The sequence below is a fragment of the Melospiza melodia genome, chromosome 4 (genome assembly GCF_035770615.1).
Source record: "Melospiza melodia melodia isolate bMelMel2 chromosome 4, bMelMel2.pri, whole genome shotgun sequence".
In the NCBI taxonomy this organism is placed as follows: Eukaryota; Metazoa; Chordata; class Aves; order Passeriformes; family Passerellidae; genus Melospiza; species Melospiza melodia.
The window spans coordinates 66,874,441-66,898,193 of record NC_086197.1 but is presented as its reverse complement, the minus strand read 5'-3'; the positions used below and the strand labels follow the sequence as shown (position 1 = coordinate 66,898,193).

Below are 23,753 nucleotides of genomic sequence, written 5' to 3'. Positions count from 1 at the left end.
CCAGCACATCCACATCCCCCCTGTACTCAGGAGCCCTGAACTACCCAAGAGCTCAGATGTGAACTGAACAGTGCTGAGCAGTGAGGAAGGACAGCTATTCTCAATCTGCTGGCAGTGCTTTCTCTAAAGCATTCAGGAGCACCATGCATCTTCTTTGTGGCAAGGGCATGTTACTGACTCATGTTCAGCTACCTGTCAGGAAAACCAGGTGAACTCCAGGTAAGCAATTCTATAAGGTCCACAAGGAAGCTTAAGGTAACTCTCTTGACAAAGGCATCTAAGTGCTAAAACAAACCAAAAAGAACAAGTTTCCTAGATATTAAGATTTAACTATAACAGTTGTAGCTACCTACCACTCCTAAGAGGTATAGATCTGTTTCAAGAGATTAAACGAAATCTGTACCCAAAATCTAGCAAGGGTGATCAAACAAAGGCTCTCAAAAAAATCTAAGTGTCTTTCGGGCTGTCCTATGACTGCTGAAGGCACTTTCACTTTGCTCTGTGCAGCAGGGGAGCAGCAATAGCACAGAAGGCAATTGAGGAAGCATGTCTTGCTCTCAAGGCTCTTTGAATACAGTGCACCAGAAGAACAGAAGCCTTCTGGTTGTAGCACAAGGCCACAGATCATCCTTCTCAGCTAACAAGTCTGCACACCAAGTACACTCCATTATCAAGCTACAGATCAGGCCAGCTTCTTGCACATGACACAGTGCCACTGCATGCCAAGTACCCTGTGTTTGCTGAGATCAGTTCCAAGAAAGCGGGAACTGAAGCAAAGTTACTAGTAAAAATGGAGGAGAAGCAACAGGGTCAAAAAAACCAGTAAAAGATCTGGTAAACAAAGAAATCACAAGTTCTTCTCGACTCTCAAACTAACATTCTTAACTAAGAAGAACTCAGAAGAATTAGGAACTGTTTGTATTCTGCAATTCTAAAAGACAAGAAATCTGAGAGCTGAGAAAATCTCTAGGTTCAATTCCTACTAATGTGAAGTCAGTCCAAAAAGGAGAACTTGACAAAACCAGTAATTATATAGAAGGCATAGATGGCAAACTGCATAGTTACATTAACTCTGAATTGCAGTATTTGAATACTCAAAAGTCTGCTGCAAATATAAACAAACCAGAATCAACAACTGCCTCAAGTTCCCCAAGTACACTGTGATCACTTAATGCTATCACCCACCAAATCTACTCTTATGAAACACTTCCTTCCACCCTGGGTTTCATCACCTGCCTTCTCATTTCCTGAATAAACAGTCCACATGCAGAGCAAGCTGTTTCCTCTGCTTCTGTATTGCTGTTTTCAGAAGGGAAAAAACCATCAAATACCAAGCCACCAAAAAAACACAGGAAAGCTGAAATGTTTAAGAACAGGACTTGAAAACATCTCTCATCTGGAAAAAACCCTGGGACAGTCCAGATATCTCAGCTATCTTTTGAGAGAGTTAGCTGGCAATGAAGGCCAAGGAAAGCATAACAAACTTCTGAATGCCCACTGCAACTTCAATAATTACTACCATAAGCTGGGTTCCACAAACAAACTTGTTCTGAAAAATGAAGGAGTACAGAAAATATGGTAAGAGTCACATCCAGGTACTAAATCCCAACATTCTCTCTAAAAGCTCAAGTTCCTAGGTCCTGGAGCTCTTGGCCACTGAAATACGCTTCAAAGCTCCCTAACTTATCCAGGTCTTCATGACAAAGAATCTGCAAGACTGTTCCCATGACTCAAATGAGTTTGTGGTCTTAATGGTAAAAATGTCTATTTCTTCACTTACAGGTGCTCTAGTTACCTGCAGCATTATTCACTTCACCTCCACAAGCCACTTTTACCTAGGGCTCAGTCTAACTTTGGAGCATAAAAATAAGAGAGGCAATAAACCATTGATTTTGTTCATTCAAGAGAAAACCTATGAAGCTTCATAAAATATTCAGATTTTTTTTTGTTTATTTCATTGTGAAGTAGGCAAAGAAGATTTATTCAAACCTTTCAACATCAAATCTAGCACTGTATTTTTACATACTTTTTTTGTTACTTTGCTACACTACTAACCAGCAAAATAGAACTAAGGGGGCATCATACACAACCATACAAGGTTAAATTGGCAAACGACAGTCTTGATTTTGAAGAAAAAAAGATGGACTAAAACTAAATGGTTAGAGACATGACAAACCATATTCCTTTCAGAATCCCACCCTCTGATTTTCTCCCACATCTGTAAAGTTACTAATAATAGTCTCTCACATGGTACTCTTTGTCATCTCCCATATTGGCAGCCGTATGAAGGGACAGTGTGACACCCTCTGCTAGAGACAGCTGGAAGGGTTAGGAGATTACCAGTCCTCCACACCTGGTCCTTACCACCTCTTTCCCCACTGTGGCTGAGGTTTTTCTGAACTGCCTGTGGACCTGTCTGTGCAGGTGCTCCCTAATCCTCTTCTGTCAAGAGGAATCCCCACTACTGCAAATTATTTTAAACAGATGCTCACAAAATGAGAATCATTTAAACTGGGCTAGGTCATGGGACTTGTGCAGGCCTGGCACAGCAGGGGTGAGGAACAGCTGAGGGACACCACTCACCTCCACTTCAACCAAAACAAAACAGCCTGGATAAGCATGCACTGTGGTACAGCTACAGACTCCCCCAACACCAACTGCAAACTACTTCAGGAAATGAAGGGAATCATGACAAGGCAACAGGAAAAGCAATGTTGTTGTAGAGGTTTTTCTGAAATGAAAAAGTAAGATGAGTCAGCAGAGATGTTTCCACAGACAAGATGGATAGGTGGCAGAACAAGTCCTTCTGATGCTGATGCCAAAATGGAATCAGTTGCCCTCCTGTGAGAGCAAACAGACCTGGATGTCTTCTGCATGGAACTTTCCAAAACAAAACACAAGGCTATGAAAAACATTTTAAGAATATAAGAATTAATTAATTGTACTGAAAAAGCCTCAATAAGAGGATCTTAAAAGTCTACTTCAGTACATCAACTGATGCACCTAAACATTTTAGATATAACCAATCATAGATACAGAAATATTTTAAGTCTCATCTGCAGCTTAAGAATACAATTTACTCCATAAGGAATGACTTTTCAGAAGGCTATTCTGAGAGTACTTATAAACAACTGCAAGTAATCATACTATTACAGATCAATGAATTATGAACTGCTAGATGAGCCATATGTGACTAGGTGAGTACTTCTCACCTACTGCCAATAAAGTAACAATGTGAGCTTAAACTACCCTAAAGTTTCTGTAACCCAGAAGCTGCAGTGATTTTGCTTGGACAAACAGGCACCAACACACACACTGCCACATCAGGTGCTGTTGCAGCCGACTGCCTAAATGAATCCATAAGATTTTCCATTAAATGAATAATATACTTCCAAAACTGAGCAAGTGCAAAGACCAATTTTCTAATGGCAATTCTAGTAGGTTTTTAGTCCATCCTTTACTCTATGTATTTTGCCACCACTGAGAACTGAAAGGAATGCCCAACTTATTTTCAAGGGTGAAAGAAACCTTAGGGCCTCTTTTGAATTCTTATAGTTATTGAAAGGACACCTTAAGTGACAGATCTTCCAAAGACCTACCAGTACAGGACCACTTTTCTGTATGCCAATGGTTGTTTCAGCAAAGCAAGAACTGAAATTACCTCTAGAATGAGCATCATGAATACACTTCACACGAACCCAGTTAAGAGAGTAACTATAATCCTAACTTAGGCTCTAACCTGAAATAAATTAAACAAAAAACACCTCAAGTTCCAAGAACAAAAATATGAAAGAAGTCTTAACCCAGGCAAACAAGTTTCAGCTGAGCTGTGTTGGCTGGAATACAGTTATGTTGTGTGGGATGTTTCTAAAAAATGGGCTTTCTGCAGGCTTAAAAACAGATATTTCAAACAGGAACCTTATGTTTATTCTCATATACAATTTAATTTTCTTATTTTAGCAGCAGTGTCTCTTCTTCATAATAAAACAGAGTTGATGACATAATAAATGACCTTTATTTAAATTTCTTTTGGCAAGCGCTACAAGGTAGCTTATACAAGTTCAAGATACAGGATATCTGTACAAGAATTTAAGAACAAAAGGTCAGAGTAGCCTACTGCAATAGAAAAAACCCTAGAAATCCTAACTTAAAGCAGCAGCAGGTTCAAACATGCAGCAATAGTATCTGGTTTACACATCATGGTTTATTAAAAAGCTTTAGAAAGTCTAATTTAGATTTCCATTGGTTATGCCAAGTTTGTTTTTTTTTTTCACTATAACACTAAAGTAAAACAAGCTGATGAACCCAACTTTTCTTTTTACATGTCAGTGCTGTTCTGCCTGATCACAATTCAGGATCTTTCATAGGTTTTTCAGCAGGGTTGGTTTTTTATTTGTGTTTGTTTATTGTTTGTGAGGTTTTTGGGGGAATTCTAGGGAGGAAAGCTGGAGTTTTCTGGGGAGGTTTTTCACTGTTGTTCTGTGGGGTTTTTAAATACAGGAGAAAAATATTACAAATAGACTTCATACAAGGCTTTACAAGAACTAGTGCTTTTAGCGCCAAACATCCAAGCTTGTCTTCTGAAGCTACTGAGTAATTGCTGATCATCAACTTTGATTTAGAACTGCTGCAACAATCTTGCACAGCTTTTAGTTTAATAGGATGAACCAATAATACTTAAACAACATATGCACAGGAACTGTACAGTATTGTTGCATTGCAGACTTGGCTAGTGATCTAACAATAAAGCTCTTGTTTACCTACCCATTTCTATATAATAAATTACAAGCTTCTGTGTACATTTCTTTGGGCAATGAGAAGCACCTGGCCTGCCACAACAAACAGCTGCGGACGAATGACAAGCATTATCAAGTGACAACTTATCTGCAATTCACAGCCCTCAGAAATCAGGTCGATATCACTGCCTAATATAAGTCAGCCACTGCTCACACTATTTGCAACAAACAAACAGAGATGAAAATAGAAGTCAAGCTTTTCAAACATTACAGCCAGCCCTCAAGAACAGAAATTAAACATATTTGTTCACCAAACTATCCCATTTCTGAAGATCAGAATGCTTTTTGCTCCCAATACTGCAAGGAGGCACCAAGACTTTTTATAGCAAGAAGCACATATTATGAGGGCAATTTTAATGTTCTGCTTCAGGGACCAATATAAAAGATTCTATTTCTTCTGCTTCCATCAATTGAGAACGTGTCACAATTGGGATCAAGGGTTCTGTTCCTTGACAACCAGGGAGTGGTGGTAAGCACAGACAGGAAAACAAAGTCTTGACACTTCCTTGGAAGTTCTTTGAAATGCTTCAGAGAAGAAAACAAAGACAGAAAAAAAAATTACATCCTAATCAAAGCATTATTCTGTTCAAGGCTAAACAAATATTTAATGGACAAGGAATCTGCTCCTCCTCTTCCACCCAGTCTACTCAAGTACTGGGAATTCTCTTTCCCCTAAAATGGTTTAATGGGGCCATCAGATAGCTTGAGCACCTGATTTAAAGTGAATACAATCCTCTCAGCTGTGCAATCCCACAGGACTGTGTGATAGGAAATTTGAATCCTGCATCCCCAACACCCTCTATCCAGCCCCTCAATAATCAGCTAGTTAAAAGAGGCAATAAAGTGGCAAGACCCATGACATAGTTCAGGAATGCAAAAGACAGAAACAAATGCTGGGAAGGAGGGATGTAAGCTCAAACAATTTAAATTGCTATTTTGATGATAAATAAGGGAAAGAATAGTTCCAAGAGGGAATGCATTTCTTTATTTAAAGTAAAAAACCTACATTCTTGCCTTTCACAGGATTAGAACATCCCAATATTGTCGCCCAAACTGACAAGAATTATCAGTTAACAGCATTTTATAATTTACTTTCATATTTACAATCACACACAACACCAAGATAACACAAGCTTAACTACCGAGATAATATTAGCATAAAGCAATTCAATACCCTGTATCTCTGCCAAAGCAGTCAACTACACCTCTGTGTATAATGTTACACATTTTATTCCCCTGAAGGCAGCTTACACGTGTATTTCCAAGTCTAATGTGTAGGAAAAGAACTAAGCACTAATTTCCATGCTTCACAAAGTAAATGGAGCTGGGCAGCAATTGCTCAGAAGCTGTAACTGGACAAAAATGCATGTCCCAACTTACCAGAGTGTAAGAGAGTGCTCCTGGGGCACCTTCCCTTTCTGATGGTCCCTTTGACACACTGCAGAGGTGACAGAAGAAAAGTGCAGGTACCCATTTAGATCCCTGCAGGAGCAGCTGTGAGAGTAAGTATCAGCACACGCTTCCAACCGTGTGCAATGGCAAAAGGGGCAACTGGAGGAACCCCGTGCCCAGCACTTTCAATCCATTACTAATTAAGTATCCAAAAACAGCTGTCACAGACACAAACCAGTCAACTTCAGCAGGTACAGTGTAGCTACAAGTAGAGTCTTTAACTTTTAAAAACTATCATTTGTCCAAGAAGCCTTATAATGAACATGTAGGAAAGTGAAAATGTATTGGTTTGGGGTTCTTTTTTCCAAAATTGTAAAGCTAAAGCCCAAGTAATACTGATTTTAATGACAGCAACAAACATGCAGAGCCTCTAATCTAAAAACCAGCTTGGCCTACATAATCTTTCACATGAGAAAGGATTTCGTTCCTTCATTTTGTAGCCCTCAACAGAATTCAGAGAAGGATCAGCATCTCTTTCTCATGATCACAACCTGAGAAAGCACACCATATGCCAGTAGTTCTTAATACAGTGGCACGTTTTACACTGCCTCCCTGACAGCTTCTGTGAAATTCCCAACTTCAGCTTTTTTGTATCTAAATTGTCTGCAACAGACATGCAATATGAAATTAGGGTTTGTAACTCTAGGAGTGCTATTAACTTAATAAAATCCAGATTAAAAGTGAATAGCCAGCTAGATATTTCAAATGCATTTATAAGCACCAAAATTTCAACTAACTGAGACAACTACCTAACCAAGATAAGCACACAAACATTCCAGTCAGAGCATGAGGTAATAAGCAATTTCCCTCAAGAGAAAAGCACTATGCCAACACTTCACATACAATGAGAATTGACTGTTCCCAAATGTTGATAAGTATAATTAACCTTCTAGCCCTGTCTTTGGCCTTGAACATTAAACCTGAATTCATCTTGAAAACCAATTAAAATGCTAAGCAGTCTGTCTACTTTGGTACTGGAGAACAGCATTCAATCAAAAAAAAAAACCATAGCGCAATTGTTTCCTTAGACATCTTCAAGGATCTGTTAGCTGTTTTGGTAAATAAATAAATCACATTTTAACAAGAACTGAAAAATTCTTCACAAATATCCTGAAACATTTAAGGTTTATGAAGGCAAAATTGAAGGTTTAACAGGAAAAATAGCCCCAGAGAAAAAAGATAAAGATGATCTAGGTGGGTTATGAAGTTTCATTTTGCCTTTTCATGCTATCTTTAACAACAGATAGTAATTGCACAGTATACTTCCCATTCAAAGAGCTTAACTTCTCTCTCTCATTCATTCTGCCTTTTAGATTGCCTACTGACAAGGAAATCTACTTATAATTTATGTCATCCAGCCTGCTTTTTTTTATGTCTGCCATTTTGAAATTAGTAGAACAACTAGACAGGCAGGAGGAGCTGGAATTCTCATTTTTCTTTCTTTCTAACTTCTTCTTTCCTACATCATAGATATTTCCTCTTACCAAAAAAAAAAAAAAAAAAAAAAACAAATTATGCCTGCTTGCTATGAAATTCAGATGCATGTGACTCTGTGATGATCACATTTCTTCTCATAACTTTACTTCAACAGAAGGAAAAGCAGCTAAAGTGATTTCTGATTTTCTAGTGAATCTGAGCTGATGAGCACCATTCTATAGTTACTACTCAGTTTTAACATCAAAATTTTGTTTCTAGTGATATATTCCAGTGTTATATTTTAGTATAACTTCATTCACTATTGGAGTTCAGAGTGGCATTAATTACTTTTTCTTCCCCATTTTTAGAATTTATTTTTAAATATACACAATATATCTGCCTACCAGGCGTCTGTTCCATTATTTCAACAAGCTTAAATTTGCTCTTCATTTTGAAAACAGGTCCTTGATGAAGTGGCAGAAAGTCAGCATCATGTCCACGTCACATTTCATGGCTCATAACTTCCAGGGAGCTCTGCCGATGCTGCTCAGCTGCCCCGGAGAGTGCTGTAGGTGGCAGCATTTCACAGAGCTCACCGCCCTGCCCCAACCTGAGGCTAAGGACTGCCCGCAGGGAATACACTCCAAGGGTGCTTCAAGAGCCTTCAGGCACTTCCACAACATGCCACACACGGTAAGGAAGTATACAAACTGCTTTAATCTGAAAAGCAACCTTCTCAGATGCCTAAAGAAATGTACCATAATGTCAGTTAAACAGAAATGTTAAGTTACCACAGGTGAGATCATCCTTAAAACACAGATCCACAATAAACTGCTCCCATGTATGGGATTTGAGCACACTCAGACATTTTGTTTCAGATTACCAGAAGAAAAATCAAGTTTTCCATAGTGGCCTCATATTTCAGAATAGAAAGTGCTGTTCTAGTGCAGGTGTACATCTGGATTGCCTGGACTTTCACTTCACCTGAAATTGAGGCACTTTCAGAAAGTAATTGCCTGCACAGAAAACATCTCAATTTCATGCTAAAATATAGGGGTAGTCTGTCAGCAACACATTTTCCACACAGAACCCCCCAAAAGCAGTCAATTTTGTCTGGAAGCTGACTGTTCACATCATGGCATGCATGGCATGAGCTTCTCAGGAATGAACCACCACTCATTCCCAGAAAACATAAGTAACATGAATCCAAATATATATATTGCTCTGACTTCCAATTCTCTCTCTTCCTACAATTTTAGCAGGAGTTGAAAAAAGCAAAGTAAGCTATATCCTATTGCTACAACTCTTATGTCTTCTGCCACGCATGTCAGAAGCAGGCTGAAGGGCAAACTGTGCAAATCCCATATGACCATCATGGTTTCTACCCATTTCATTATGGGCAGAAAAATTACTCCATCACTAGCAAGTCAGTAGCTTTAGGAACCACCTCAACAGCAATTTCAATGCTCCCCCAGATAAAATCCATCTCCTAGCTGTCAGCCTCATTATGCATCTCAAGCAAAGCACATAACACCAGCTCCCAGGACCAAGCATGCCAGCTTGTCTTTGTAATGCTCACAAATCAGAATCCATAGGAGTCTGGCATTTCTATTCCTTATAAGGAAGGACAGCCTGCTGAAGATCAAAATTACTGTCCTTGCTACTCAGCAAAACATTTGCTGGGAACTAGAAGATGCATGAGACACCAGAAACAGCGATGATGAAGGAGGAACAGAAGCCAAGACACCTATGTCATCCTCGTTAAGTCAGGAAACAAAGTCCAAGGCTGTCCTGGAGAGCACACTGATAGCACTGCATTCCACCAGAGTATCAGCAGTAGGGCTCCTGAAAGTGCTGCTCAGAGCAAATAAACTTATGCTGATAACAACCCCCATGGAGTCAGTATTGGGAGGAGTGGAGTGTTACTAATTTTGCTTTATAGCTTATGCTATATTTGTTTGAGGAGGGAGGAGACATTGACATAGGCACCTGAACTGCAGCTTCTCCCACACTGTTACAATAGCATGATCTTTGCTAGGTAAGCAGCAAAGTCTGTCATGCATGGGATTCAAGTACAGACATTTAAAATTTCACAACTACAAAATATTCATGCATCATGCAAGCTTCCATCAGTGAATACCTGTATTTTTCTCCAGAGAAATTAAAGCAAAGCACAAAAGGACAGAAGAAGGCTGCTAAGTTTCTGAATTGCTAAGACAGCCAGGACAGCAGCAAAGAAGAAAAAACAAATATGCTGCTATTTGTTTAAATGAGAAAGGTGTGTGAGGCTAAAGATAAAACTTTTATGGGCATAGAATAAAGCTGGGATGGAGAAAAGATGTTGAGAAGAGTCAGACAATTATAACCAAAACACTTAATGACACAGGGCCATCACCTAAAAGAGGACTACAGCAAGACAAACACGGAGATAAATGCATTTTTTTAAAATCACAGAACAAATTTCAAGCAAACGTGACCCTGAAACAGGATGGCAACTGAGGCTGCCAGAGCTCAAGTGGGCTTTTGCTCAGTACTGATGGCAACAGCAGCATTGTGTCACAAGAAGAGGACAGATGCTAAGCAGAGTTGGAAAACTGTACCTATCATACCTGTGAGTGGTAATAAAAAAGCCTCATCCTTTCTTCTCCCTCACCATTCAACTCTTGGGACCCTTGACACTGGAGAAGGGAGTGAGGATTCAGTGGGAGCTTTCAGACTGAAAGGTAAAACCTGATAACATATGCACACCTTCCTTCACTCAGGTCCTTTTCTAATCTAAGACTTCCCATGAAACTTATTTAGCAATTACTTTTCCCTCCTCCACAATTTCCCCTGTCTGGGCTGCCCTGCTGCAGAACATGCTGTGCAGATTGCAGGTGGTCAGCTATAGCAAGTTACAAGTCATTAAAACACCATCTGCTCCCTGACAAAAGCAACAAGAAACGAAAAAACACCAAAAATGCCCCACATCCCTTTCTTCCTTCCTTCCCTCCATCCAAAAGGTGACAGGCAGAGGTGCAAAATCAAACACCATCTCTATGAAGGCACTATATTCAGAAAATTATTCTATGAGCCAAGAGCTTGCTTCCACAACATTTCCCCCAACACCTTAAAGCCAAATGAATCACAACAGATGCTACTCATTTGGCAAGAAAGACAACCCAAGCTTCCTAAAATCTGCGTTGTAAGACAGAAATATCTGCTAAGCAAGCAGTTTATGTTTTAATCACTTACAAGAAACTTACGGTCAAAAAACCCCAACCAAACCATACCACCAGAAAAACAACAAACTGTTTAAATGAAATTGTTAGCTAACACCGGAAACTAACGCATTTTTTTAAACCCACAGAAACATCGACAAAATGCCTACAATGAATCACAGTTGAAATTTACGTGCAATAGAGCAGACATGTTTCAGCCATCACTTTACATCATTGAACACTATACATTGAAACCAACACCAGGTCTCTCTCCCTCTAATTTCCCTTTCCTTTTCCTGGGCTGCCAGCACAAATGCTTTTTTAGATATTAAATTCACAAACAGTCGACTGCCAGACAATATTCCACAGAACTAAAAGGAAAAACAAATTAAACTCATTGTATTTAGTTCTTAAGAACAATACACAGTCAAGTAACACTTAACACTGTTTTCTTAAAACGCAACAAGCCTTAGCTTCCTGAAGTTTCAAACTAAACCCAAAAGAGCCAGCAGTTTGAGAAGCCTGAGCCTCCTGTTGCTACACAGCAGTACCAAGTGTCCACATTGTTACAGAAAAATTACTGGTTTCTTCTTCCACAAGCAGACTAAGCCATCTAATTCTTCTGCTGGATCTTCAGCAGCCTGATGCATAATATACTGTTGCAAGTTCTGATGAAGAAGACAGGAAGATATGATTTTTAACTATTCTCAGCATGAGAAATGTTATGCTGGTAATTATTTCAGATGCATAATGAATTCCTGTTCCTGCAATAAGAGGAAGAAGTAGTCCACAAATTATTATCCAGAATAATTAAGGAATAGAGTTCAGAAATAAATCCCTGTAAGGAAACAAAAGCATGAAAATGCAGGAAGACAGGCAAAGCTACATCTGCAATACATTTGTCAGAGATTCCTACTGGCAAATATTTAATCTATATAGTATGTAAAGATAAATAATTTCTTCTCTTTTTGAATGAAAGCCTACAGGTGATAATTTGAAGCATTCACAGATTACAGCAACTGAAACAGTACAGCTCAATGTTGATTTTTGCCTTATCCTGTTCATGCCTCAATTCCATCCATGCTGCTAATATGGCAATTAATAAGATGGAGGTTATTTCAGTATATTTACATTAAGAGATAACACAAGTCCTGTTCATAAGTAGGTTATATTTACAAAATCAATCAATCAATCAATCACAAAGGAAAATTACTTAAGATAAGCAAAAAAGTCCAGTTTTTCTTCATTTCATAAAGAAGGGTGAAATACAATTCGATAATTGGTAAAATAAATAGCTAAAATCTGTATTGAAGTTCTTTTCTGGTCAATTTATAACAAAAAATAAATATTTCTACTCAATAAATGGTACAACATGCAATCATCAATTTGTTATGCTTGAAAAATCACCACCACCTACCAGATATTTAATCTTCTTTTTGACAGAAATCAAGCTCTGTTTAGGAATAAGGTAGAAATCAACAATAAGATATACAAGGAAACTTTTAAAGTCTACTGAAGACATATAAATATAAATATAAATATAAATATAAAGCTATTTATAAGTCAAAAACAGGGGGAAAGTCCAAAAGCTTGTTTTAATTCAACAAGGTCTCTGAACACCAAAGTAGCACAACTTGTCACATGATCTGACAGTGACCAGAGCAGAGGTCTTCTACAAATTTAAAAAGAAAGCAAAGCAAAACCACCAAAAACCACGCCCTCTCAGACCACAGGCCTCATTTCCTTACACCAGTTCTTAGTTTAGTTAAGAAGAAAGTATGTTTCTCTGCTCCAAGCTGACAGCCACACAGAGCTGATGACACTGGAAAAAACTGATTATTGAGCTTCAAAGAAAAATATTCTGATTAGTGCATGGAGAGGAATATTGAGCAGTGGTCTTTGAAGCACTGACAGTAAGTGGGTATAGTTAATATTTAATTAAAGTAGCTGCCATGGTACAGATCCATCTGTACACTCAGGTTTATTTCTCGCCAGTTTCTCCTTCACTTTATAGGGCAGCTCACTGCATTCTACCTTGATTAGAACCTTTAAGCCTTCTGCTCAGTGCTCCTTGGCCTTATCAGACTTTTTTTTAATCAAAGGAGAACAATCCTCATGAAGGAAGAACATTTATTCTTGTTGATGATTTCACAATTGTATCTTAAAATTCTGCTTACACTCAGTAACTTTGTGCTCTATTTAAATAGATGGAATTGTGATTTCAGTAGGGGAAATGCTTTCTGCTTGCCAGTTTCACAGACCTCAAATCCATGCTTTCCTCTGGTGACTTTCTTTCCCAGGTATTTTAATGTAGCTGTTTGCATTAAGGTTTATCCTGACCATTTTCAAGGCAGCACAGGTTTGTAACAATTAATCCTGTTTCCAAGCTAGAATCAAGGTACTGTTTTTAAAAACAGCAAGCAGTAAATCTTTATAGGTAGCTTGGTGTGGGGTCCTTAACTCTGTGTACAAAACAAGATCCAAATGTGAGCTTATTGGCTTCGCTGCACAATCACAGAGTACATTTTAATTGCTGATGAGAAATTACAGAATTGTGATTTCAGCAGAACAAATATGTATTGTGACATAAACCTTCCAGCCTCCAAGAAATCATAACAGACAGCCCAGCAAGACCCTTAGTGTTAGAATTGTAACTTTTCATGTATTGTGCAGATTCAATTTAGATTTTTTTAAAGCACTAATTGAAGCAGAGCTACCTTCAATTTCCATCATACAGATAAGCAAACTTGCTCGACTTACCTATACCAAAAACTTATTTTTTTTTTTCTAAAGGAATTTCCAAATAAAATGAAGGACTGCAGGTCACAGCTGCTGTGTTAGGCTGAAGACCTAGCTGGGAGCCCTGCACTGAGAATTGCCAGCTCACAGTTTCCAGGAGGTTATCTCCTTCTCATGTATTGCTAGCACACTCTTACCTCTGCAAATATATACATGCACGCATGCAAATTATATTCTACAGGTTCAGCAAGTCCTTGCAGCAAAGCAGATTCTACACAGGCCCTGTATCACATCCAGACAGCACACACCACTGTCCAAGTAACACGGGGAAGCACATCACTTAAGGAAAAGAAAGAAATAAACCCTCCTGCAGATAGTAGTCCTCCACAGTGTCTGTTGCATCTGGAGAGAATATAAGGGAATTGTCATGCCCTCTTCCAAAACTGTGATCTCCTGAAAAACAGCTAAAGCCACAGTCAGATATGATGCCTAGAGCTACAAGAAATCAGACAGAAAATTCCCTTCAGCCCTTTAATGGTGATTTTTGTAGGAGACCAAGGCAGAAGACAGATGGTAAGTATCCAGTGAAATTGGAACAGATAATGTAGCTCGAACTGCATGTAAAGTAGACAGGCCATATCTCACATGAAAAGCAGCAATCCCAGATGTCTTCTCTTCAATAAAGCTAACAGAAGGAGGCCCTCACCATCCTATTAACACAGACAAAAATAGAAGAGAAGCAAAAAGGCCACCTCAACATTGGCAGAGCAGCTGCTATTAGGTTAGGAAAGTGATGCAAGCGGTCTTCACTCACAAAAGAAACTCCTCCATTAGTAATTTGCCCATGACATCCACTGCTACTTCAGGTAACAATTAACAGTATTCTTCAATCCTCCTCCTTTCCCTCAACTGCATATTACTATAACGTTAGCGACATTGCCTGAATTGGAAAAGCATATTAGCAGGGACAAAAATCAGAAGACAATTCAGCATTGTAAGGTTCCCACATATGAAATGGAAAAACGAGAGCAGCAGATTTCTAATTCAGAGAATCAAACATGATCAGCCATCTAGAGAGCTGGAAAATATGCAAGTCTAAAACCTAATATAGATATGGAAATTTCTCTTTGTAGATCTTGTACTTTAGCTGTCCAATACAAGACCTAAATGACTTCTCCTGTTGCAGAGACCTCTTTTTTTGTCTCCCAAAGTGGAAAGAGGGCATTGAGAATAAGGAGCATTAAGACAGCATGTTTGCATTATCTCCTGGTTAGTTACTCAACTAGTCAGTTACTCAACTGTACAGTCATACTAGCAATATTTAACATGCTTTGCAGAATTATATTGTCTGGCATACTATACCCAGAATAAATGGGTGGTGGCTGTACAGTACACATAACAAATCCACTGAGATGAGTCAAAGCCAAATTTTCCCTCCATTTGGCCCAGGTTTATAGTGCAGGCTATTAATCAAGTTTAGCTGGTGTACATCATCTCCCTGTGCCAATATAGTTCAGAAGGAGAACAAGCTATTACAAACAATGAATTGACACTGAGCTGATGCCAATTTGTGGCCCAAGTCCACAGAACTTTTCCTTTGCAATTTTTCCTCCAATCACACTAGCTGTTATTTGACATCTTCAACAAATAATTTTTAAGATTTTTTTTGTATTTAACTCTGTATCTAGACAAACTTCGTTTCCTCTAGACTTGGATTAAACACATTCATAATTACTCAAACACTCCTTGCTAAAAGAAGCAATAGCTCCTTAGAATGGTCTTTAGGGGCAATACAAGTGCCACTTCCAAGTCTTGTCATTTTCATCTTGCTAATGTTTCAACTCAGACCCACTCCTCTATTTTTGGAACTGGTATACTAGAACAGTTAACACTTTCTTTAGATACCAACCTATGTCTTTAGCTACTTTATTCCATATTTATACATGGACTACAGATTAATAAAAACATTATGTTTCAAGTACTTAAAATATGTATCTTTTTTAAAGTTACTCCATCTTCTTTATAAAAAAATCCAATAATCTTGAGTGTCCAATAGTCTCTCAAAAAGTACAGTACAGCAGCTTCCAAGGCACGGAAAAATGACAGCACTAGCGTTAGTCATATTAGCATTTTCAACTTCTACGAAAAAGATTGAATTATACATCCATCTATTAGTGGGAAAAGAGCACTTGGTTGACTTCACAGGTACCCTTCTCCTGAAAATGACCAAGGCCTGAAACAAAGCAGTGCCAGGGGTTTGCACCATCTCCACCCAGCACCACTCCTACAATTTACATCTAATTTAGCTCCCAGTTGTAACTCTGTGGAGCCAGTGCTCAGTAGAGCACAGAACTGCAGTTTCACGTTCAGCAGCCACGTGTAGGTGGCAAGGAGTCAGCATGACTGACATGTTCTTCACAGGAAGCACAAAGATTATCTGTGCCAGGCTACAAAGCAGGAGATGCACCAATGGTAGACTACCTAAGAACAAATAAATACCTCCATCAAGAAGATGAGCTGCCTCATTTCCATATGAAATCGAAAATTCTATTTTGAACCCCCCCATGTGTGAGGGTGGGGATGAGGGAGAAGAAGAAGGTAAGTGGTTCACTCTTAAAAGTCAGGCCCAATTAACATAGACTGCATTATATGCATTGTCACAGTATCTCTGTTTAGACCAAAACATTTTCCTTGCATTATGTAATCAATTGCACTACTCTAAATGGAGATCTAAACTGGCTCAGTTCCGTTCAGAGACACAAATAAACTTGTTCTTGTGATTGTCTTCCACTGGAAAAAGTACTGAAAGAAATATCACAAGAGCTCTGATTACATCTAAAGCCTTCTAACAGAGCTCTTACTAGACAAAGGTAAAGTCATGCAGGGAAAGAGACTGGTGACCTTCTACAGCCACGTTAAATATTTGTTTTCCTATTTGTTACGTATTGTGAGTTTCAGACTGAAACTCTAGCATGGTTCAGTCCTTCTCTTAGACTAGCTCTCCAGTGAGGAACAATAGGAAACCCACTCTCCTGGTACAGTATGGTGCTGCTGTATGTGAGTCCCAGAGCTGAGAAACAATGAACTGCAGTTTCTGCAGACCCACTGCTTTAACGCCTAAACAATATCCCAGCTATCTCTTCATGCTAAACAACAATATTTGACTAACGCAGCACAAAGGTTCACAAGCTGCACCAAAACTTCCACTGCAAATAAACTGCCTCCTCCTCCCCTGGCAGCACCAGCATCCCACCACACAAAGAACAAACACCCCAGCCTGCTCCTCTTCACCCATCCCCACGCACGTCGCCAGGCTCTCGGGCAGCCACCTCTGAGACGAGACTGGAAGAAACAGCTTGCTCAGGGAGTGGCAATTGGGATTTATTCTGAAAGCTTCATGTGCCTGTGAACAGTATTTTTCCCTAACTCCAGTCACACACACTGCAGCATTTTCATGCCCTGCAGAAAGAAACCACAATATATGGCCTGCTTTAAAGAAAAAACAGTGACCCATAAGCAGCTATTTACATCAGAAGCAAATATGCATGAATAAAGAACAAATATGCTACTTAGAACTGGAAAGAGTTTACATCTGTCACCATGTGTCACCATGTCAGCATACCAAGTGATCTTTTCTACTACACTGCAACCAGGGCAGGGAAAACTACTGTTTTGAGTTTCTCAGTTCAGCGCCATTTAAGAAGCATCTATTCACATATTTACAGCATTAACACAATAATTTTTAAAACCTGCAAAGACTGCAAGACCATAAAATATGAATACAATAACTAAAAAGTTAGGTCAATGCAATATTGAAACAAATGCCACCCATCCTTTACCTAATGGAAGTATTCACTTTGCCCATAAAGGATGCTTTTTACTACCATGTCTTAGAAGTAATTAGAAAAAATCCACATGAAACTTTAGGCAAATGAACTTGCTGTGTACCTGGCCAAGTGTTTCATGATCTTAATACATCACATTTCAGCTTTAGAATAAAGGCAGGAATCTTTCATAATTCATGAACTTGACACCAACTAAATCTATAATTTTTTTCACAAATCTTGTATCAACAATATGGCTCTCTTTTTATGTATCACCACTCTGTTGTAAGTAATAAATTGTCTTAACTCTCCAAATCATCTGTAACAAATACAACGTCTAAAGAATATTTTTGAGGAAAAATAAGCCAATCACTGAGACATGGCCTGCTTAGGTAGTAAGAAAAAGACCAACTGTCCATGAGACAAAGCCAGGTTTGGAATGATGCTTCTGCTACTTGAAGAGTCACATAAACCATTCATGGGTGTTATTAATTACTCTGAGGTGTAATGAGAGGTGAAAACTGCCCTTTAATTTATTAAGCTTTGGGAATGCTTAACAATAGATAAATAATACGCAAGCCACAGTCAAGGACCCAACTTGGTTTACTACACCATCTGCTTAAGGACGATTGGCTTTAAACATGTGAATTCTAAAAAGCCCCACTTATTTTCTCATGTGTAATTCCTTAAATAGCTAGAAATGTCAACCGAAAACAGTCTCCATACAATACACATGCTTCCCTAAGTTAAGCAAGAACACTCAGTAAAATAATTTTTTTTCACATGTTTAAATGACCTGCACTTCCAAGTCCAAGCCTATTCAAAAGAAACTCACTGGTCTTTTCAAATAACCTGCAAAATACCATGGCGTCTGTTTGCAGGCAAGAAAAAGATAACTCTGGAAGGAAACATGCTGGTTTTCCTTATCTCAATAGTCATATTAACAGCTTCTGCAGTACTACAACACAAACACTGGGTGACAGGATTAATGCACTGGCAAATGGCTGAACATACAGATAGCATATTAACTAGCTCAAGCCTAGACTAGATGCAATGAGAACTCTTTCAAATGAATGAATGAATGGTTAAATTTAAAAAAAAAAAAAAAAAAAAAGGAAGATCAGATACACACATTCCCATAAGGTGTCAAAGTCACTGTAACCTCAAGAACTTCTTGAGAGACAGATGTAGCATTTTTAGTGGATGAATGATAAGTGCTGTACTCTGTGCTGAGGGAACAAACTGAGATAAAACCTCACATCCACAATTAAAAGTGTGAAGAAAATTAGGTTTATTTATTCCTCTCCTAGCACCAGAAGTCCAAGCTATTTCCTCAAAGTGAAAATCTGACTTCCCAAATGCCTCCTACCATCTGTCAAACAGTTTTAGCTGTTCTCAAGAAGCTTCTTATGCTACTATACACGTTACATCTGCAACAGATTTCCTTCTTGTAGAGTACAGATGGGATTAAACACTGTTTTATAACAAATATAGCAAAATACTGCTCCAGATTTCAACTGTGTACAATCCAGAACCAGTTACTCTGAATAAAACACTTTAACATATCTGATACTAATCAGTGGCCTATTATGAGCACTGTTTCCCAAACTTCACTTGCTGCATTTATAGAGTTCAACACTCTATACAGGCCTTCCTTTTAAAAGCCAATGTCAGCCATCACAACATCAAGCTCCATCATGGTCTGAAATTACCAAAATGAGACAAATCACCAGAAAAGCATGCAATTTGCTGTTCCCACAAGCTGGACAAGCATATGTTTTAAGACAAAGCTACACAGAGCTGCTTCTACTGCATCTAAACTGACAGGAGTTTCTTAGGAAGAGAAACTACCTCCTTCATCAGAAGCTAATTTATAAAAACAGACCCAAATCAATGCAGATTCTTTAAGTCCGAGGTCCAAATTAGTCCACAAGGATGCCACAATGGATCTCCTCTACCAGTTATCAATACCATTAAGTATTTTTTAAAGTCAATAATTCATTTTTTCTAGTTTTTGGTTACTAGGCCTTCTAGCACCTAGAAAACTTGTGCAAGTCACACTTGTCTCAATATTTGTTCACACATTCTCAAGAGAAGCAAGAGCCTTACAAAGCCCTTCACATGGCTCCAGCTTTAAACTCAGAGCATGATTCTCCACTTTGTAGAGAGGTGGGAGAGGCGTAGGCAGCAGATGGAAGGAAGGGAACTATTTACCAGCTGAAGCTAAACACAGACGATATCAACTTTACCCGAAAGACAGGAGAACAGCAAAATAATCACTCAAAAAAATTTCAGAGACAGTCCTCTAAAATGAATCAAAGGCATTGGGAAAAACATTTTTTGTCGCTGTTGGTTTTTTTCAAGCAAAACAAAAGACCAAGACTGTGCCCATCATTTCTTCTGTCTTGAACAAGATTTACTTCTGAACTATATTACCATCAACCACCTGTTCTAATAGAAGATGATTATAATTGCTGTCTAACAACCAGAAAAGATTAACTAATTCAACATCATTATGACCACATCAGAATACTGAGGGGCGGGGGGTGGGGGGGAAGAAAACTACACAGTAAATGCAGTTCACTCAGGAAACCAACTAAAGAATCATTTTACACTTAGAAGCGATATTTTTAACTTCCACACCGATTCACCAAAACAGCCTAGGCAACGAACTACACTGCTTCCCCCTTCCTGTGAAAACAGTGACTATACAAACACCTCCCTCCAAAAGCTTTGTGCCACTGCTCCTCTGCTTCCCAGCTGTATATCTGCTGCAGAAGCAAGATCTTCATTAACAGCATAGTCTACTATGATACACAGTTCACCTGACCAAGAGGTTCACATCACAGTTCAGAGAATAGGATCAGCAATGTCTGTGTTTATGCTACATTAATTACATTGCATAGACTGGAGAAAAACCCACACATGTTGTGAGCAGAACCATGCCGTTTTCTACAGCTATCACTATTTCTTCACTGAAGGTCTTTTTTTTTTTTGTTTTCCCTCATAATTCTATGTTTTGTTGAACAATAAAAACTGTTGTTCTGTGTTTAATCATAAATTTGAGTAATGTAGATGCAGGATGCATGTTCATTAAAAAGAAACTAACAGAACTGAAACAAACCACATTGCTTGGCGCATTAGGAAGTTTTAAGTATACGACATTAAGTATAATTCTCCAACAAATTTATTTTCTGTTCTGAAGCAGAAGACCAAGAGATAACTTATCTGGCAGCTTAAAGCAAGAGGAATTACACAGCACAGGAAGGGAGAAGGGAGAAAAGGCCTTTAGAAAACTCTGCTGCATGCTTCAGGAAACAGAGTTTGTGGGAAATGCAGTGGGGAGGGAGGTGGTAAAGCAGTAATCAGCAAAGAGATGAAAGGCTTATAATTGACTCAACACAGTTCATTAAAACTTGGCTGAGTGTCCTATGCAAAGATTTACTGGACGGAGAGGAGGCTGGAACACAACTTCACAGAATACAGAGTATGCATAGTTTCTTTACTAGGTAGCTGCACAACCATTTATTTGAAAGTGTAACAGCAGATCAGACAGAAGAAAATGGGCAAGCGCCGCATCGCCTTAGACCCTTCTCAAGCACGTTAACAGAATTTAAGAAAAGACAATCTAAAAATAAGCCATCTTCAGTGAACTTCCCTTCCCTCCAAATTATTTTCCCTTCATTTCTGCATCTTATTTCTCTTTGGAGCAAGCAAACCACTATTAAAAGAACAGGACCACTGAAGTCTGACTTTCTGTTTCAGTTCAGCTCCCCATAAAAAGTGTAGGAGTCCAACATTGTTTCCTGCAACATCAGAAAATTCCTCCTATTGTAAAAGTTAACAAACATTAACAAGCATTTACAGAACAGAGTTTGGGGTACTCTGGGTGTTTACATGCAGCAGAGATATGAGCTAGACAGACCTTTACTAAAAAGTCATTTTTTAACTAATTTGACAAAGCAGCAAGTTTAAAAGGAGTTCTTTTCCCTGACCCATGATTAAAGTAGAAAAATGATTTTGTCTTGCTAGGTCTAAGCTACATCAGCCTCGAAATATTTGATTTACTTACAACATGATTTTTAGAGTCTTTTCCAAACTAAATGATTCTAAGACCTTCACAACTCTAGAATAAAGAAAACAAAGAGGAGCCAAAGGGTCCACAAGTGACCACAATCACACATCTCTTTTTTTTCCAACTAGTTTCAATTCTGAAGTAGACACATCAAATCAGCACCTGGAAAGGAGGGCTCTACGGCCAGGTTTTGGCAAGTTGTATAATCACAAAACAAATTACTTCAAAGCTCAGGAGTTTTTGACTAAAAGCTAGTACTTAGCTAAAACAACAAATTACCTCAGAAGTTTGCAGGGAATTCGAAAACAAAACAGCACACAGAAAATTTCCCCAGTCTCTTCTACAGTTACTTGATAGCCAACAATGCAACTATGTTCTTCTCACATTTTCCACATCACTGAAAACCAGAACTGTATCAACTCTAAACTCAACAGACTGACAAAGACAAGTGGGCAGCCCTGCTATTTACACAGTTCTGTTGCTGCCCATTACGTCCACTGTAGACTAACAATTGGGTACTATCTCCTGTCTTTTCCGAACTTCAAAACTGAGGTTGATAATTAACGAGCATTAGCAGAGTCCCGATTGCACTAACACTCAGATCAAATAGATTTACATTTCCTATGATTAAGTTGAAATGACTGAAGTGATGAAAGTTGCCAGATGAAAATCAACTCTTTTTAAAAGGTATCCTGATCTTAGTCCCAAGAACTCTGTTCTGGACAGTGGCGACATGAAACACGTTAGACACGCTGAACTGATGGCTTTCCTCCTTTCAGAAGACAAATTCTACAGCGCACAGCTCTAACACACAATTTGGGAACACCACTATTTCAAGCAAGCGTGTGAACATCATCTGGACGATCACGGCGGAGCATAGCGCTCTTAGAGCCCAGGCTCTTTAGGGAGCGAGCCATTTGCGAGGCCTGCTAATAGAGATGCAGGAGCGCGGCTGGCAGCGCCGCGGGACCGGGGACAGTAACTAGGTTTCGCTCCCCCGGGCACGGCTGCAGCGCAGGCTTATTTTCCCAGTGCGAGGGGAAGGAGGTTACCGGCAGTCACAGCAGATACATTTTAACTGCATTTAACGCGACCGGTTCCAACGGCGGCGGGCGGGCGGGCCCGGGGTGCGCGCACAGCAATGGCAACAGCCGGCCCGTGGTGCGGAGCCCCCGGCACCGCCCCGAGCTGCCGCAGCCCACTCAGCCTGCCCGCGGGACCCAGCCCGGCCGGCGCCCGCCAACACCCACCGGGCCCGGCGCTACCGGAGACCCCCGGCGTCTCCCAGCAATCCCCTCCCGCCCGGCAGCCGGGGTAGGCGGCACGCTCGGCAGCGCGGTCCCGGCGGGGACCCGGGTGGCACCGTGGCACACGCCCCCCGCCGCCCGTCCGCAGCCGCGGTCGCCGTGGCGCAGCCCCGGAGCCGCCGCTGCCCTCACCTCTGCCCGCAGCAGGTCCGGCGGGAGGCGCGGAGGGGCGTCCGGCCGGAACCCCTCCCCTGCCGTCCCCTGCAGGCGCGGGCTGCGCTGCCCCGCGCGGCACGGAGCGCTCCCGCTGCCCCGCTCCCGCTGCTGCCGCCGCGGCCCCGCCCGGTCGCCGCCTGATCCGCTCATCCGCCGCGGCGGGAGGCGCGCGCGCAGGCGCGGGAGGCGGCGGCGGCCCCGCCCCCCGGGGTGCGCGCGGGCGGGCGCGGTGTGAGGGGGGCCCGGAGGCTCCGACAGAAATTCCCTCTGTGCCGAGCTGGGCCCGGGCCGCGCTGGGAACCTGCGCAGGATGCGGGCGAAGCACGGGCTCGGGTGGCGCCCGGCGCTGTAACATCGCCCAGCCGGCTGTTACGGGATAACTTAGGCAGCGGAAAAGTAGTAACAGCGGAAATAAAATGCGGTCTGAAGCATGCAAGACGTCGTCTCAGATTAACATCACAACAGGAACCCTGAATTGGTTTTTTTCTTTTTTTTTATCACCTCAAAATATGACTTCTCAGATACACAGAATCAATTAGGTTGGAAAAGACCTCTGAGATCATCGAATCCAACCTATGACCCAACACCACCGTGTCCATTAAACCGTGGCACTAAGTGCCACATCCAGTCTTGTCTTAAACACTTCCATGGGCAGACGGTGGCTTCACCCTCTCCCTGGCCAGCCCGCTCCCCTGTCTAATCACCCTTTTTATGAAGAAATCCCTCCTAATGTCCAACTTAAACCTTTCCTGCTGCAGCTTTAGATTGTGTCCTCCTGTCTTATTGCT

General features: G+C 40.3%; 1 protein-coding gene across 2 annotated transcripts in view; it reads right to left on the bottom strand.

The window, feature by feature from the left end:
- Positions 1-23,044, bottom strand: part of OSBPL8 (oxysterol binding protein like 8) — an 83,670-nt gene extending 60,626 nt beyond the window's left edge. For both annotated transcript variants that reach the window (XM_063155003.1, XM_063155005.1), the window contains exon 1: positions 22,942-23,044. The gene's annotated coding sequence lies outside the window, so the exon portion shown is untranslated. The remainder of the gene's footprint in view (positions 1-22,941) is intronic.
- Positions 23,045-23,753: the final 709 nt, after the last annotated feature.